Below are 19,331 nucleotides of genomic sequence, written 5' to 3'. Positions count from 1 at the left end.
AGACAGTTTGAATTCCAGCTCTGCCACTTAATTGCTACAGGCCAGCCATTCAAAATTCCTGTGCCTGAGTGCTCTCACCTGTAAAGTGGAACCATAATAGGATTGCTATGAGAATTCAGTGAATCTTTGAAATGTTTGGGACTTTGCTTGGCATACTATAAGCATGCTCTAAGTGTTTCCCATTACTGTTTCTGTAATCTTTGTTCAGTTGCTAAATCGTGTCTGACTCTGGGACCCCATGGACTGCAGCACGCCTGGCTTCCCTGTCCTTTGCTATTTCCTGGAGCTTGCTCAAATTCATGGGAGGACCCAGATATTTATAACATGAACCACTTGAATATTCTTAGCTTGTCTCCCTGTAGTCGTCTCTTGCCCCTGTAATCTCTTATTCTCAGCATAGTAAAGTTGATATATGTACAATGTAAAATCACATAATCCCTCCGATTATCATCCTCCAAGGCCTCCGCATTACAGTTAAAATTAAATTCATAATTCTAACTATATAGCTTATGGAACCAGATATGACCTTGTCCACTCTCTCTGTTGCCCACTCTCTGCATGATTTAAACACACCAAACTTGTTTCTTCCTCAGCACCTCCAAGTTGGCTAGTCCTCTGTCCAGAATGTCATTTTTCTCAGGTCTTCGTGGGGACTTCCCAGATGGCTCATCGGTAAAGAATTTACCAGCCAATGCAGGAGACGTGGGTTCCATCCCTGGGTCAGGAAAATCTTCTGGAGGAGGAAATGGCAATCCACTCCAGTATTCTTGCCTGGAAAATTCCATGGACAGAGGAGTCTAGTGGGCTCCAGTCCATGGGGTCACAAAGAGTGGGATGCGACTGAGCATACGTGGAGCACCCAGGTCTTCAAGTGACTGGCTTGTTCTTAAAATTCAGTCAGGGTCTCCTCCTCAAAAATGTTTTTCCTCATCACTCACACTAACATAGCTCTAACTACTGTTTGTTTACTTACTTCATGTTCCCCCTGTGAGAGGAGCCTACAGCCACATGCCCAGTGCTCAGAACATTATCTGGCATACTGTAAGTACTCCATAAATATTTCTTAAATGAGTAAATTGTTGGCTGATGTGCGTGAAGGCCATTTGTTGAGGTATCATATCGGTGACTCCTACGTACATTATGAATTAGACTAGGAGAGCTGTAAATCTTTCCTCTCAACATGAAAGTTCTGCCTAAAGACAAAGTCTTTTTTCAGTGATGATTATGTAAGTCTCTTTCCTCACATTTTTAAAATTTTTTCTTAACAAGTGCCTCTGAGGACATTTTCTACCAAATTACTTTTCATAGCACCGTATGAGAGGTTGAACTGTGTTTAACCTCTAAACCCCACCCCCCCTTTTAACTCTTAATTCAATTAGATTTTTATCATAATTTGTTTTGGTGAAGAGTGAAAATCCGTGTGGTCTGCAGTGTTTACTTGAGGTGGTACTGCCTAGCTGCACAGCACTTCAGAGACTGATTATTTTTTACATTTATTTATTTATTTGGCTGTGCCAGGTCTTTGCTGTGGCATGCAGGATCTTTAGTTTCAGCAAGCAGACTCTAAGTTGCAGTTTGTGAGATCTTGTTCCCTGACCAGGGATTGAACCCAGGCCCCTTCTTTAGGAACATGGAGCCTTAGCCTCTGGATCACTAGAGAAGTCCCAAGACTGATTGTTGAAAGAACTTGGAACGTACCTCTCAGAAGATGCAAAGACAGTTGAGATCTAACAGCAAAATGAAGGTACATCTTGCATGGTCCATAGACCAGCTCCCTTGATGGCCTCACATAATGTTGGCCCATGGAATGTGGGATTTGTTTGTAAACCTCTTTCCCCTGTTTTTCCATCTTTGCTTTTTCCCATCTCTCCTTCTCAGCCTGAGGCTTTGTGCAAATAGAAAAAGGGCTTTTCTCAATCTCCATCTCTCTAAACTCTTTCCAGCACCTTTCTTTAAAATTCAAGACACTTCATGAGCCGAAAGTGTATTTTCATCTTGATGGGGTTTTCTGGGTGTTTCATTGCAGATCTTGTTGGCTAATTTGGAGCTAGTAACCAATCTCTGGTCATTTTAAGATGTAATAAATTGTGCTGCTGGGGTTTAGGGTTAATGGGAGAAAACAGACCCCTGGAAGGTGATTCACTCTTTTTCTCTCTAAAGACAACAAAATGTAATCCTAGGGTGGCCTCGTCCACATTGCAAGTGCATACCTGGCATTTCCACTGACAGCCAGAGAGTGCCTGCTATTACTCTGAAGAAAAGATGGTATATCTGATAATCTGAGAGAACAAAGACTCCAGTTACTTCATCTCTCTTGCCTGAGGGTCTGGAATTAATTGTGTTTCTTTATACCCCATCTAATTTTACAAAATCATACCTCTCCATGGCAGTTTACTAATTTACCACCTCATCTAAGATAAGACGTTGCCAACAGTAATAACATTTAGCAAATGCTGTCAGACCTACTGAGAATGGTTTCTCCCTCCCAACCCCTCCAGCCCGTACACACACACACACACACACACACACACACACACAGAGCACAGACTTCTCATACTTTAGAGCAGGCAGACTCCATCTCTGAGGGCACAAAGACATCAGAATGAATAATCTGGTGCCTCAGAAGTTCAGGAAAAAATCAAGAATAACTGAATCTATTCAGAAACCTCTTTGGGTATCTGCTTCAGTTTCTTTTCAAAAAGTAGATAGAGTAGGAAGAAATAATTCATCTAGTTTTCAGAAAAATATTCCCATGTATTTACATGATGCACACTTGTTGGGTACTTACTGTGTTTAAAAAAAAACAACAACAACTATGTGGCTTACCTCCTTTCAAATATGAAGGAAAAGGAGAAACAGCAGGGAAGTAACAAAATTTGGAATAAGCATGGAAATACCAAGCCTGAAGATTCTAAGTAGAAAGTTGGTATTACAGCTTTAGGAGGATAAAAGGGAGATGGGGCTTTTGATATTCATTTCAATTGCACAGTCAAATTTAGCAACTCCTTCTCCATCATAAGGTTTGAGTAAACAGGCTCAGGACACACATGCTCTCTGCATTCCATCACTAAAATATGGCACATACATGGCAACTCAAAGAATGAGAATGGGACATAGGTAATCCAAATCAACTGTGTTTCTGCTACTCTTTGTTCTCTGGGCATCAAGTAATACATCCCTGATCTTTAAGCATGATACGGTGTGCATGAGTGAGATGTGTGTGCAAGTGCATGTGAGCATGTATGCGTGTGTGAGTGTGAGGTGGAGCTCAAAGCAAAGCAAAATAGTGTATGTTTCCCTCTTGGCTCAGATTCCATTTGTAGATATAATTATTTGTTTAACATAGTCACACCGTATTATGTTACATTCTATGATTTATTAGCAAAAGCATGCTCTTTAAACTCCACTTTCCCAAGCCATGATCACTTCTTGACATGTTTCATTACTAGGAAATGACATAGACATTTGTTATATTCTCAGACAATAAAATATTGCTTTGCTCAAATACCTTCATGGAATATTAAACACAATGAATGCTGTTCCCTTTCCTGTGTTTATCATATCATATTAAAAGTGAAGACATAGCCCTTATGTTTTCTTTCCTGATAGACGAGACATTGGAAAGAATGAGTTTAGTTTACCCTTCATCCAACTGGCTTTACTTAGCTATGTCCGAAGCCTCCAACAGTGCTATTACAGTATCATTTCAATCATTCAGCTTTTCAAAGGCCATTTCTAATGTACCTTTCTTTCAAATCATCATGAGGAATAAAATCCAAAATTTATCCTGTAAACTTTCTCTTGGTGTCACCTCCAGATTTAGTGAGTGTCAGGCAGTGATGGAAATAGCAAAGACTGAGGTTGTTGCTTAGTCACTAAGTCATGACTGACTGTAGCCCACCAGGCTCCTCTGTCCATGGGATTTTTCAAGCAAGAATACTAGAATGGGTTGCCATTTCCTTCTCCAGGGGATCTTCCTGACCCAGGGATCAAACCCACATCTCCTGCATTGGCAGGCAGATTCTTCACCACTGAGCCACCAGAAAAGCCCCAAAAAGAATGGGGAGAGATCCAATAGAAGGATTGAAGGATGGATCTCTTTAGAAACTGGTTGTGGATCAGCCCTAGAAATAGGTTGTAAATATTTACCAGTCAACATACTGGATCATTCCCTGTGCACATAAAGACTATATGAAACATATAGAAATATCAGAAAGTGTTATCTAATCTGAGTGAGTGATTACCTATTCACAGAGTAGTATGCACACGCCCACAACTATACAGATATACATATTCATTCTGGAAAGTTTTTCCTAATATTAATACTATTGACTTTCTGTGTAAAGCAAGCTCATCAGAGAGAACAATAAATTATCCTTTGAGTTTCATCAAATGCATAGTAAACAAAGTGGGGATTTTCAGGATTACTCATAAGATTAAGCTGAATCCCTGGTATGTCTAAGCTTTTTCAGTTCTCAAAGAATTAGTATTAAACCAAGGGTAACTTTGGTAAACATAATTTTTAGCTAAGGAATTTTATGTACTTAAAAAAATTATTATAGTTGATATACAATATTATATAAATTTCTACTGTACATCAAAATTATACATATATATGTGTATATATATATTCTTTTTCATATTCTTTCCCATTATGGTTTATTACAGGATGTTGAACATAGTTCCTTGTGCTATGAAGTAGGACCTTGCTGCTTATCCATTCTGTATATAATAGATTGCATCTGCTAGTCCCAAACTCCCAATCCATCTCTGCCCCAAGCCCCTCTCCCTTGGCATGACTATGGAAATATAGCCTAAATACTCTAAAACAACCTCAAGCTTCAAGTCTCATGGTCCAAGTTCTACACTTGTTTCTGTTACTACTTTGAACATAGGCCAATAAATTGCATTCTCGATTTCGGTTTTCCAATATTCACTGGAGAACAGATTTGCTCTAGCTATTTTTAAAAGGTGGTTGGGAGAATCAGATGAAGCTACACAATCATGGCAAGTTTTATGGGAGGACAGTCAGTGCAGCTGCCTAGGGCCCTGCTCTCAGAAGGGCCAAGCACTTGGTCTATTGCTCTCCCATCACTGACTAGAAATGTTTAATAAAATCTTTGAAGTTGTGCTTTGTAAGAGAAAGTTGGATAGGAGAATGAACTTGAGCAAAGCAAATATGCCAGGTTTAAGCACACACATGTGCAGACTCGGGTCCCTGGGTACAGCAGCAATGAGCAAAAGAGTCAGTGTTAGCAGCAGTGGGCATGGCCAAGGCTAAGGCGGAGAGTGAGAGCTGGGCGTATTGGCAGGACCAAGCCGAGAGGTAAGAGGTCAACTTGCCCGTTCACCTCCAGACCCCGTCCTTACAGCATCTGTACCAAAACTAACTCTCCAGTCCGAGTGATAGAACATGAAATACCTACTCGTAGGCAGTAAACTTTGCCAGAAAATTATTACAGAATGAGACTGTGCACACAGACATTGCAGTAAACTTTCAGTTCAGTTGGTCCAGTCTCTCAGTTGTGTCTCTTTGCAACCCATGGACTGCAGCACGCCAGGTCTCCCTGTCCGTCGCCAACTCCCAGAGTTTACTCAAACTCGTGTCCATTGAGTCGGGGATGCCATCCAACCATCTCATCCTCTGTTGTCCCCTTTTCTTCCCACCTTCAATCTTTCCCAGCATCAAGGTTTTTTCAAATGAGTCAGTTCTTTGCATCAGGTGGCCAAAGTATTGGAGTTTCAGCATCAGTCCTTCCAATGAATATTCAGGACTGATCTCCTTTAGGATGTACTGGTTTGGATCTCCTTGCAGCCCAAGGGACTCTCAAAAGCCTTCTCCAACACCACAGTTCAAAAACATCAATTCTTTGGTGCTCAGCTTTCTTTATAGTCCAACTCTCACATCGATACATGACTACTGGGAAAACAATAGCTTTGACTAGATGGACTTTGCTGGCAAAGTAATGTCTCTGCTTTGTAATATGCTATCTAGGTTTTCTTCCAAGCAGTAAGCGTATTTTAATTTCATGGCTGCAGTCACCATCTGCAGTGATTTTGGAGCCCCAAAATATAAAGTCTGTCACTGTTTCTATCTATTTGCCATGAAGTGATGGGACCAGATGCCATGATCATGGTTTTCTGAATGTTGAGTTTTAAACCAACTTTTTCACTCTCCTCTTTCACTTTCATCAAGAGGCTCTTTAGTTCTTCTTCACTTTCTGCCATAAGGGTGGTGTCATCTGCATATCTGAGGTGATTGATATTTCTCCCGGCAATCTTGATTCCAGCTTGTGCTTCATCCAGCCTGGCATTTCTCATGATGTACTCTGCATATAAGTTAAATAAACAGGGTAACAATATACAGCCTTGACATACTCCTTTCCCTATTTGGAACCAGTCTGTTGTTCCATGTCCAGTTCTAACTGTTGCTTCCTGACCTGCATACAGATTTCTCAAGAGGCAGGTCAGGTGGTCTGGTGTTCCCATCTCTTTAAGAGTTTTCCAGAGTTTATTGTGATCCACACAGTCAAAGGCTTTGGCATAGTCAATAAAGCAGAAATAGATGTTTTACTGGAACTCTCTTGCTTTTTCAATGATCCAGTGGATGTTGGCAATTTGATCTCTGGTTCCTCCACCTTTTCTAAATTCAGCTTGAACATATAGAAGTTAATGGTTCGTGTACTGTTGAAGCCTGGCTTGAAGAATTTTGAGCATTACTTTACTAGCGTGTGAGATGAGTGCAATTATGTGGCAGTTTGAACACTCTTTGGCATTGCCTTTCTTTGGAATTGGAATGAAAACTGACCTTTTCCAGTTCTGTGGCCACTGCTGAGTTTTCCAAATTTGCTGGCATATTGAGTGCAGCACTTTCACAGCATCATCTTTTAGGATTTGAAATACCTCAACTGGAATTCCATCACCTCCATTTGCTTTGTTCATAGTGATGCTTCCTAAAGCCCACTTGACTTCATATTACAGGATAACTATACTCCTGAATTATTATAATTCTTTAAAGGATTTGGAATCTCTGGTTTTGAAAACTTCTACAGCATTGCAAATAACATCCCCAGAGACTTAGATATAGGAATTAAATGTTAAGATTTTTACAATCAACAAAAAAGAACCTTTTCTCACATGAAGCTTCAGATAACTATTAACAAGGAAGACAATTTTAAAATCACTTTCCCTTGTAATTGAATATATTATACTATAATGTATAAACAAACTTACTTAATTGTTTATAAATCTTGAAGTCACATTTGGTTTTTTATATGACCTCTACAAGTCATAGGAAATGTTAGAGAAAACAATAAAAATGCCATTGTATACATTCACATTGACTATTAAGTTAAATTAAATTCACTTCTTATGTGTAGAAAAAGTTAAATCTTTTCTAAAGAATTGTTCTTTAAGAATCATCAGCTCTAAATTATTTATTCCAGTGTTGCCAGTCTATAACATACTATTAACAGCCCCTGTAACACTTGCTTTAATAGAAAAATTCTTCTTAAAATTGAATATTCAAGAATTATTTGCAATCTTTCATTGACAGAAAATGAAATTTCTAAAAGTATAAATTTTTCTGACCTAATACATGTGCAGAAAATCAAGTCAGAAAACTTTTATGATTAATCAAGATATCACATGAATAAAGTATTGTTATTTACTTAAAATTCTGACACCAATATATTATCAGTTTGTTAGTTTAAGTTGTTACTCAGACATCATTATCCCCATTATGTTTTACAAGTAACAAAATGTTTTTAAAGAAAACCCTTTTTACTTTAGTGCTTTTAATGACACTTTTTTACTGCTTTTCTGAACAGGGAGCCCTGCATTTTCATTTTGCACTGGACCATGCAAATTATGTAGCTAGCCTTGGATATAATATAGTTCAGATTTTTGCCACAAATTTGCTGAATCCTGTTTAACCAAAGTGGGGCTCATTTTTCTTTAAACATTTTAAGCATACTCATTATATGTTATTTATCCCACAAGTCTGCCTCCTGGATATTTGTTTCTTTGTGTGTTATATAAACTCTGATTAGTGTGTTCATGTTCAGCCTGTATATATCTCCAACAGGCCTATGCATCATAGTTGAAATCTGCCCCTCTAAGGGGAATTTACATGTTTCTGTCAGACACCCCAGGATGCTGGTGGGCCATCATATTAATACCTTAGCTTGGGATTTTACAGTCCAGTCAAAACATGTATGATGGCAGATCTGTGTTAAACTTTGTCAGAAAGTTTGTTTTATTAACCAGAACCTAACAGAAAAAGATGTCTCCTTATCATTCCCTTTTCATGGGGATTTTTTTTCCCAGTCCACATTTTTTTAAGGATGTGGCCTTTCAAACATCCTAACTTCCCCTGGCCCTGTCTTTCCCCAGATTATCTCCCAACTGAACTAAATGTTCAAAATCAGCATTTAGGTGAAGAAGTCTTCAGCAAACCCAGTGAAACTTCACCTTCTGGTTTCAACCTTCTACTTAAAGATAGTCCCTGATCATCACAGCTACTCTGTGCATTGGAGATAATGTTGATGACATTTTGCATGCCTTTTAAATGTGTTTTGCAGATTATCCTATCTGACACAAGGCCAGACAAGAGCCTTTGTTTTCCATTATGTAATACGCAAGTGTTGAGTTAAACTAACCCTAAATTACAGTTCACTCCTTCCATCTTCCCTTCAGTGTTTGTTGAACATTTATTATATTCTAGCCTGGTAGGCTGCGGTCCATGGGGTAGCTAAGAGTCGGACACGACTGAGAGACTTCACTTTCACTTTTCACTTTCATGCATTGGAGAAGAAAATGGCAACCCACTCCAGTGTTCTTGCCTGGAGAATCCCAGGGACGGGGGAGCCTGGTGGGCTGCCATCTATGGGGTTGCACAGAGTCAGACACGACTGAAGTGACTTAGTAGCAGCAGACATACAATTCAAGGTGGGAAAGATACAGAGAGTTCACAGTCTGGTTAGGAAGATAAAGACCAAAACACGATTTAAATAAAACATGGTAATATACTCAATAGGCTTATGGACAGGGTAGTATATAGTGTAGGTCAGTGAAGGCTTCTGGTAAGAACGGAATGGTAAGCCAAGTGTGGAAGGATGAGCAGAAGTGAACTTCCCCTAGTGTTTAGGGGCAGGGGGTTGTGGGAGGGATGCTGCTGGAATGAATAATCTGATTCCTAAAAAAATGGGGGATCATAGTAACAACTGAAATGAAAAACCACAACCTGAGAGCTGTGTTTCAGTTTTATCTAGAGACACTGAGGACTATAGCCTGGGAGACAGTCTGTCAGCTAGCTCTGAGGAACTGCTCCAAAGAGGTGGGGTGGAGGGGAGGTCAGCATGTACAGTAAGTGCCCTACAAATCTTCATGTTATGAATTTTTGAAGACGGGAACATTTGCTCCATCAATGTAAGGCTTGAGTGAAATTGCAGCTTGCCCTCCGTCTCCTTTTGCGGACAGTCCTTCAGCTCTACTGTCTCCCTCCTCTTCTCCATCCTTCAGTCAGTAACTCTTCTTGCCTGTTCACTGGCTGCCATTCCCTGCATGCCAGCTGTTATACTGTGCTTTCCAAAGTACTGTACTGTAAGAGTAAAGATGGTTTCTTTATTTTTTTGTGTTTTCTATGTATTATCTGTGTGAAAACTATTATACCTCTATTGTAGTACAGTACTATATAGCTGATTGTTATAGTTGGGTACCTAGGCAAACTTTGTCGGACTTCAGAACAAACTGGATTTATGAATGCACTCTCAGAATGGAACTCCATATGAAGGGAATTACTATGTGTGATTTTGAAGAAGGGCACGTAAATTCAAACACACATCTCAGTAGACAGTTGCTGCTAGTTTTTGAAGAACAGATAGTTAATGATTCTGCTGCTGCTGCTGCTAAATCACTTCAGTCGTGTCCGACTCTGTGCAACCCCATAGATGGCAGCCCACCAGGCTCCCCCGTCCCTGGGATTCTCCAGGCAAGAACACTGGAGTGGGTTGCCATTGCCTTCTCCAATGCAGGAAAGTGAAAAGTCAAAGTGAAGTCTCTCAGTCGTGTCTGACTCTTCGCGACCCCATTTACTGCAGCCTACCAGGCTCCTCCGTCCATGGGATTTTCCAGGCAAGAGTACTGGAGTGGGGTGCCATGGCCTTCTCTGTTAATGATTCTAGAGCTTTTCTAAGTATGGGAAGATGCAAGACATTGATTTCATAACATTTTCTCCTGAAAAGATCTATCTGAATGCCTGTTCTGCCAGTTTTCCCAGAGCACAGAGTGTTTCATTCCTGATCTCAGTCCTGAAAGCCTATCAGGGTAACTTGAAGGTCAGTCACTGTGGTGGCTAATGACTCAGTCGTTGTAGAGCCAGATGGTGAGCAACATTCTTTAGCTGGCAATAGCAAAAGGACAGAGGTAACAAACAACATGGTAGAAACAAGAGTTGACTGATCCAAGGAAACAGCCTTGTTCTAGTCAGTTTTTATAAAGGATACTTATTGTATCCATGAAAATAGGAATTATAATTGTCTGTTTTGTTCTCCTTTTTAAATGTTTCTTAACATAACCTAAGGAGATTTAACTTAAGATTTTATTTCTGTAACTTTACTACTTTTTTTGAATATATATAAACTAAAACTATACCCTGGAATAACATGAGCTTTTAACAACTCAAGCATAAAAGTGTGCAGCAAATTACAAATCACTTGCAGATATAAGAACAATGTAGTTCTGGTGGAAATTAATCAAATCCCTTCTCTAGGGTATTAGTGAGCCCTTGGCCAAACTGTCAAGAGAAATATTTTTGCCCAATTTCCTGTTTCTGTTGTCTCCATGCTGTCTCCAATCCAAATTGTATGTGGCTACAATTCTCATTGAATCAAGCTGGTCTGACGGCTTCCCTCATAGTGTGCTCAGTCAGTCCTCAATTCTCTGCAACTGTTCCAGGTTTCCATCTTAAAACACAGGATTTTGGCTTCCACTGCCTTAAGATTTGCAACAGAACATTTACTACTGCAAATTTATGCAGTTGCTACTCCTGTTCCTCATACTTTATTGTACAATCCCATACAACATGAAACCTGTAAGAGGTGAGGTCCCTCTCAAGCTCAAATGGACTCCGTCCTTTGACTTAAAGTAGAAAACTCTCCTTGTATTCAGATGGGTGACTCTGTGGCTTCAGATGGTTAGAAAACATTTTCTGTGCTAAGCACTCTCCCCCATTACTCAAATGTCCTTTCCTTTAAATGTTTCCTCCCTCTCATTATAGATGTTCCATTGAAAAAAGAATTACTTATCTTTATAACTGAATTGGCTTGAAATTCTACTGTTTAGTTGTTGTTGGGTCACAAATTCTCTTTGAAATGGTTAGCAGTGGTATACATAAATGCAAAGCACTGTTATTATATGTAAATTACTACCTACATTGTATAATTCTTTCCTTTCCATCTTCAAAACACACATACTTATATTAAAGTTCAATGTACATATTTTTTTTTTCCTGCAGATTTCTATGAACAGCTTTATGATACTCAAGTTGTCAGGATTCATTTCAACCCAACTGAAATGTCATCAACTTTTCATTTTCTAACAATGTAAGTGCCAAATTACTGTGTGTTTAAAGATTACATGAACTAATGTGCTATAGAATGTTAAACGTTCAACATGGAGTATTTTTCTTAATCCCTTTAAAGGACAATGTTATGATGTTTTTAGCTTATGTTAAGATACTTCAGTATAGACTTTATGATATTGTAAATATGCCATTTAATTCAAGCTCCAGCTCAAAGGAGAGTCACTTCCTCTGATTGAAAATCTACACTCCAGAAAAACCAATTAATATCATATCAGAAAGACCACACATGGCTACTATAAGCACTTCTGTTATTCATATTTTGATCAATCCCTGAGACTTTGATAATTAACATAGTATATATCAGATTCTCAGAGCAAGTGTTTAGATCAATGAATGTTACATTCAGTTCAGTTCAGTCACTCAGTTGTGTCCAACTCTTTGTGACCCCATGAATTGCAGCACGCCAGGCCTCCCTGTCCATCACCAACTCCCGGAGTTCACTCAAACTCATGTCCATCGAGTCGGTGATGCCATCATGCCATCTCATCCTCTGTCGTCCCCTTCTCCTCCTGCCCCCAATCCCTCCCAGCATCAGAGTCATTAGGGGGGCTTATTGTTGTTGTTCAGTCACCAAGTCATGCCAGAACCTTTGTGACCCTGTGGACTGCAGCACGCCAGGCTTCCCTCTCCCTCACCACTCCAGAAGTTTGCCCAAATTCATGTCCACTGTGGGCCTTAGAAAGCATTACTACGAACAAAGCTAGTGGAGGTGATAGAATTCCAGTTGAGCTATTCCAAATTCTGAAAGATGATGCTGTGAAAGTGCTGCACTCAATATGCTAGCAAATTTGGAAAACTCAGCAGTGGCCACAGGACTGGAAAAGGTCAGTTTTCATTCCAATCCCAAAGAAAGGCAATGCCAAAGAATGCTCCAGCTACCGCACAATTGCACTCATCTCACACGCTAATAAAGTAATGCTCAAAATTCTCCAAGCCAGGCTTCAGCAATATGTGAACTTACTGATGTTCAAGCTGGTTTTAGAAAAGGTGGAGGAACCAGAGATCAAATTGCCAACATCTGCTGCATCATCGAAAAAGCAAGAGAGTTCCAGAAAAACATCTATTTCTGCTTTATTGACTATGCCAAAGCCTTTGACTGTGTGGATCACAATAAACTATGGAAAATTCTGAAAGAGATGAGAATACCAGACCACCTGACCTGCCTCTTGAGAAACCTGTATGCTGGTCAGGAAGCAACAGTTAGAACTGGACATGGAACAACAGACTGGTTCCAAATAGGAAAAGGAGTTCGTCAAGGCTATATATTGTCACCCTGTTTATTTAACTTATATGCAGAGTACATCATGAGAAACACTGGGCTGGAAGAAGCACAAGCTGGAATCAAGATTGCCAGGAGAAATATCAATAACCTCAGATATGCAGATGACACCACCCTTATGGCAGAAAGTGAAGAGGAACTAAAAAGCCTCTTGATGAAGGTGAAAGTGGAGATTGGAAAAGTTGGCTTAAAGCTCAACATTCAGAAAACGAAGATCATGGCATCTGGTCCCATCACTTCATGGGAAATAGATGGGGAAACAGTGGAAACAGTGTCAGACTTTATTTTGGGGGGCTCCAAAATCACTGCAGATGGTGACTACAGCCATGAAATTAAAAGACGCTTACTCCTTGGAAGGAAAGTTATGACCAACCTAGATAGCATATTCAAAAGCAGAAACATTACTGTGCCAACAAAGGTTCGTCTAGTCAAGGCTATGGTTTTTCCTGTGGTCATGTATAGATGTGAGAGTTGGACTGTGAAGAACGCTGAGTGCAGAAGAATTGATGCTTTTGAACTGTGGTGTTGGAGAAGACTCTTGAGAGTCCCTTGGACTGCAAGGAGATCCAACCAGTCCATTCTAAAGGAGATCAGCCCTGGGATTTCTTTGGAAGGAATGATGCTAAAGCTGAAACTCCAGTACTTTGGCCACCTCATGGGAAGAGTTGACTCATTGGAAAAGACTCTGATGCTGAGAGGGATTGGGGGCAAGAGGAGAAGGGGACGACAGAGGATGAGATGGCTGGTTGGCATCACTGACTCGATGGACATGAGTGTGAGTGAACTCCGGGAGTTGGTGATGGACAGGGAGGCCTGGCGTGCTGTGATTCATGGGGTCGCCAAGAGTGGGACACAACTGAGCGACTGATCTGATCTGATCTGATCTGAATGAAATTTAAATACATTTGAGATACATAGATTGGGTGATATAAGTTACTAAATTAAAGATAAAGGCAGTGGCACCCCACTCCAGTACTCTTGCCTGGAAAATCCCATGGACGGAGGAGCCTGGTAGGCTGCAGTCCATGGGGTTTCAAAGAGCTGGACACAACTGAGAGACTTCCGTTTCACTTTCATGCACTGGAGAAGGCAATGGCAACCCACTCCAGTGTTCTTGCCTCGAGAATCCCAGGGACGACAGAGCCTGGTGGGCTGCCGTCTATGGGGTCGCACAGAGTCAGACACGACTGAAGTGACTTAGCAGCAAGCTATGTACATTGGAAATTGGATGAAGTCGTTTGAATTTACTCTTTACTATCTGTTGAACAGTGTGTAAGAACCTAGCCATTGAGGAATGGTGGTAGGGATACATTTTTTTAAAATAGTTAAAATCATACCTCTATGGTAAAAATGAACATATCAAAAATTTTATTTGATTCATTAATTAATGAGAAAAACAGAAAGGGAATTGTTCAAAGAAGATTTCAAAGACCAGAAAAATAGGTAAGTCCACTGGTTGTACTAAAATGAATTTTCTTGATAGGCATACAATTGGCTTCTTCTACTACAGTAATTTGGTTTCTTCTTAAAGAGGTGGGAACACCAGACTACTTTACCTGCCTCCTCAGAAATCTGTAAGCAGGTCAAGAAGCAACAGTTAGAACCAGACATGGAACAATGGACTGGTTCAAAATTTAAAAAGGAGTACGTCAAGGATATATATTGTCACCCTGCTTATTTAACTTCTACACAGAGGTACATCATGCAAAATGCTAAGCTGGATGAAACACAAGCTGGAATCAAGATTGCTGGGAGAAATATCAATAACCTCAGATCTGCAGATGACACCACCCTTATGGCAGAAAGTGAAGAACTAAAGAGCCTCTTGATGAAAATGAAAGAGGAGGTGAAAAAGCTGGGTTAAAACTCAACATTCAAAAAATGAAGATCATGGCACCCAGTCCCATCACTTCATGACTAATAGATGGGGAAACAATGGAACAGTGAAAGACTTTATCTTCTTGGGCTCAAAATCACTGCAGATGGTAACTGCAGCCATGAAATTAAAAGACGCATGATCCTTGGAAGAAAAGTTATGACCAACCTATACAACGTATTAAAAAGCAGAGACATTAGTTTACCAACAAAGGTCCATCTAGTCAAAGCTATAACTTTTTCAGTAGTCATGCATGGATGTGAGAGTTGGACCATAAAGAAAGCTGAGCACCAAAGAATTGATGCTTTTGAACTGTGGTGTTGGAGAAGACTCTTGAGAGTCCCTTGGACTGCAAGGAGATCCAAACAGTCTGTCCTAAAGAAAATCAGTCCTGAATATCCATTGGAAGGACTGATATTGAAGCTGAAACCAACACTTTGGCCACCTGATGCGAACTGATTCATTTGAAAAGACCCTGATTCTGGGAAATATTGAAAGCAGGAGGAGAAGGGGTGACAGAGGATGAGATGGTTGGATGGCATCACTGACTCGATGGACATGAGTTTGAGCAAGCTACAGGAATTGGTGTTGGACAGGGAAGCCTGGCATGCTGCAGTCCATGGGGTTGCAAAGAGTCAGACATGACTGAGCGACTGAACTGACTGACTATAACAAAACAAAGCCAACTGAACCTCCCACTAGACAGAATGTATTTGCATGTGTAAGGAAAAGCATTATTTGCATTACCATCAATTTTCCACAGGTTAACTTAGATATATAGAATTGCAATATAGCTCAAATACAATGAAAGACAGAAGCTCCATAGAATCAAATAACCAAAAAAGTGTATGCTCTGAACAACATAGATCTCCATACTAAAAACATCAAATATTGTCATCTATCTTGTATACATTATTATAAATTGGAAAACTTAGGATGCCTTAATTTTTTTTCAAATTTGAGAACTTCATGGAGGGAATATTATTGAAACATTGTGTGCAACATTCAAGTCATGTTGAACTGTAAGTCTGTAGGATGAGTACATTAATAAATGTTTGCATTGTTAGTTTCATTATTTGGGCCTGTATGTATTTAAATGTATTTTTGTTTATCTTTTGGAGGGTGAAATGTCCTTAAAATTAAAAAAATAGTGTGCAGTGTATAACGCGGAGAGTAGTAAAATGTGATTTGTCATTAAAAAAGAATCTAATAATCATTTGGTCTGTCTAGAAGTCTTTCACAATTTTCCTTTTAATAGACCTATCTCCAACTACCGGTTTACAAGGATTTCTGGTTGCTGCCAAATGCTGTCTACTTTTCTTTGGACTATAAACTATTAATATCTTCCAAGACATTGGAAGTAACTAAAGTAACTAAACAAAGAGAATTTGACCACATTGAACTTACAGAACAGACTATATTGTGCTCATGTGTGTGTGCTCACTCGCTTCAGTTGTGTCTCACTCTTGGTGACCCGAAGGACTGTAGACTGCCAGTCTCCTCTGTCCATGGAATTCTCCAGGCAAGAATACTGGAATGGGTTGCCACACCTTCCTCCAGGGGATCTTCCCAACCTAGAGATTGAACCTGTATCTCCTACATTGCAGGCAGATTCTTACTGCTGAGCCACTGGGGAAGTGCTATATTGTGTTCACTTGCTCATAAAAGTTGGTTTAAAAATGTATCTATGATGAAATTTGTTAGGAGCTTACTTTCATTATAATCTTGTGGCAGGAATTTGGGAGAAGGCTAACCTGGTACCTCAGTTGGTAAAGAATCCACCTGCAATGCAGGAGACCCCGGTTTGATTCCTGAGTCAGGAAGATCCGCTGGAGAAGGGATAGGCTACCCACTCCAGTATTCTTGGGCTTCCCTTGTGGCTCAGCTGGTAAAGAATCTGCCTGCGATGTGGGAGACCTGGGTTCGACCCCTGGGGTGGGAAGATCCCCTGGAGAAGAGAAAGGCTACCCACTCCAGTATTCTGGCCTGGAGAATTCCATGGACTGTGTAGTCCATGGCGTCACAAATGTCAGACAAGACTGAGCGACTTTACGTTTCACTTTTCAACTTCCATCAACCTCAGACATTTTGGGTTATTGCCTTTACCTACCAAAAACCATCCAAGAGCTGTGCATATCCAAATGAACTTAGATACCTTCACAACAGGCAGAAATTGGTATCGGGGTTAGCCTTTTTTTTTTTTTTTTTCCTTTAGGAGAGGGTTATTAATTTTGCTTACCGATACTCAGAATTATCCTCTGTAAAAGATTTTGACTGACCTATAATTGTTATACTATATCCTGTAAGAGATGTAGTAACAGGTTTATTTTTGAGTCTGTAAAGCATGGCTACCTTTCCTTTGGGCTTCCCCAGTGGTTCAGTGGTAAAGAACCCACCTGCCAATGCAAGAGAAGCAGGAGACGCAAGTTCGATCCCTGGGTTGGGAAGATCCTCTGGAGAAGGAAATGGCAACCCACTCCAGTATTTTTGCCTGGAGAACCCTATGGGCAGAGGAAGCTGGCAGGCTATAGTCCATGGGGTCTCAAAGAGTTAGCCACTACTGAGTGAATGGATTTTAGCATCAGTGAGGGCCAAGGCTGGCTATTTACCCTTTGTTTCTAGTTGTTGTGTGACATGGACATGACCTCCTCAACTAAAGTAAGATGAACCAGAAAACACAGTCTTTATTCTTTATCCATTCCCACCGTGCCCCCCACTGTCACCCCCTAGTCTCTATATCCTTGTTACAGCCTCCCTTTAGCCAGTGTCCTGAGGAGGCGGCGATGGGAAGGGTTGAGAGGCAGGTGTGGACCCTCAGGCTCTGTATCTCTGAGGCAACATTTTGTGCTCTTTTTCAATAAGATACAGCACCGGACTATAAGATATTTTGGCAGCAACTCCATCAAAACGTAAACACAAAGACTGGTGAGTCAGCTACGTTTGGCTTCTCCAGCTTGCTTCCAGAAGAATTCGAATCTCCATACACCTCCAAGTGAACTCTTTAAGGAGGGCCTCAGTGAAAAGGAGGTAAAACAAAGACTTACGACATATGGTTTATCTTTTCAGTAATTACATTTTCAAATGTAATCCTATACACTTTTTCCCCTTAAATAAAGTCTTGTTTAAAACCAAATGTTTCTCTGTTAACACAGAGTAGGCAAATGAGAGTCCACACGCGGATATTGAGATATTCAGTGGTTTCATGGTTTTGAAAAGTTTGAATTAACATGCTGTACTTGTGGCCTTCTGCAGAATAAGGCTGTGGAAAGGGAAAAGTGGTTAAGCACTAGGCTTGTGTCTTCCACATGGACAAGCTCTTTCAGGCCACACTCAACTGCAGAATCAGCGTTTTGGTTTTTTTTCAGGGAGGACAGAGCAACCTTGCGGTAGAATATTTGCCGCATGTCCACATCAGAATGGCATATTTCTGAATTCCAAGTTCCAAGAAGAAAACCTACTTTCAGATTCTCTTCCTCAGTAAAGGTAGCTTTCACAAAACTTTTTCTCTCTCTCAGGTCAGTCCAAAGGGAAAAACACGTGGATTTTTAGAAGCTTTAAACCAGCTAATAGGACCAACTATATTTATGAATGATCACATTCCAAATATATTTTCTGCTATTCTGGGGACATGATGAGATTCCCACATCTCTCCCATTACCTAAATTTTCTGTTCATGCATCAGGGACCATGTTACTCCTTCAGAGAAAAAAAACATCCTCTCTGCTAAGGTAAATTTGTAGGAAATTCGAGACCAATAGGGCAGGCATCCTACAGTGAACCAGAGCCTCAGAGATGGGCTGCTGGAAGCTGAGGAGTAGGAAAGCAGAGAACTTTTACAAGTCAAGGGAGTGTGGTGGGCACCGTGGTTTTGTTTTCTCAGCCTCCATTCAACCCTTTTTGTCCTGCCAATGTAAGTGAACTGAAATCTACATTTTCCAGACTCCTTAGCAGCAAAGATTGGGGATACAAAATAGGTTCTACATTGAGAAACACGCATTTGTCTGAGATTTAGCCAGGCTTCCCAGGTGGCACAGTGGTAAAGAGCCAGCCTGCCAATGCAGGAAACACAGGAGACATGGGTTCGATCCCTGGGTCAGGAAGATCCCCTGGAGAAGGAAATGGCAACCTACTCCAGTATTCTTGCCTGGAGAATCTTATGGACAGAGGAACCTGGAGGGCTACAGTCCATAGTGTTGCCAAGAGTTGGACACAACTGAAGTGACAGCAAGCGTGTATGCAAACTTCCGAGCCAAACATGAAAAAGAAGCCAATGTCTTGCTGGCAAACCAGGTCACAGAGACGGAATTCTTGAGTCCCCTTTGCTGGCATATGCAGCAGTCCAGTGATGGATAGCGTGTCTCCTGGCTATCAAGAGTCAGTTATTGTGACAGCAGAAGGGACTACAACGGTGTAAGAGCAGTAAACTCTCTGATGCCTTGGCCACAACCACACATACTCCCGTGCCAGGCCCTTGACTCCCAGTCCTTCACTGCTTCCACTAATTTTAAATCACTTTCTGTTTAAAACACCCA

The 19,331-nt window shown here is 40.6% G+C and overlaps 1 long non-coding RNA gene across 1 annotated transcript in view; it reads left to right on the top strand.

Moving 5' to 3' along the window:
• The first annotated feature begins 1,487 nt into the window (after positions 1–1,487).
• LOC138991206 (uncharacterized) overlaps positions 1,488–19,331 on the top strand; it is a 68,715-nt gene continuing 50,871 nt past the window's right edge. Inside the window, exons 1-2 of the long non-coding RNA XR_011467165.1 lie at positions 1,488–1,744; positions 11,516–11,603. This is a non-coding gene — a long non-coding RNA (uncharacterized lncRNA). The remainder of the gene's footprint in view (positions 1,745–11,515; positions 11,604–19,331) is intronic.

Source organism: Bos mutus, chromosome 16 (assembly GCF_027580195.1).
Source record: "Bos mutus isolate GX-2022 chromosome 16, NWIPB_WYAK_1.1, whole genome shotgun sequence".
Taxonomy (NCBI): Eukaryota; Metazoa; Chordata; class Mammalia; order Artiodactyla; family Bovidae; genus Bos; species Bos mutus.
The sequence above is the reverse complement of the archived record's forward strand: the minus strand, read 5'-3'. Positions and strand labels throughout refer to the sequence as shown.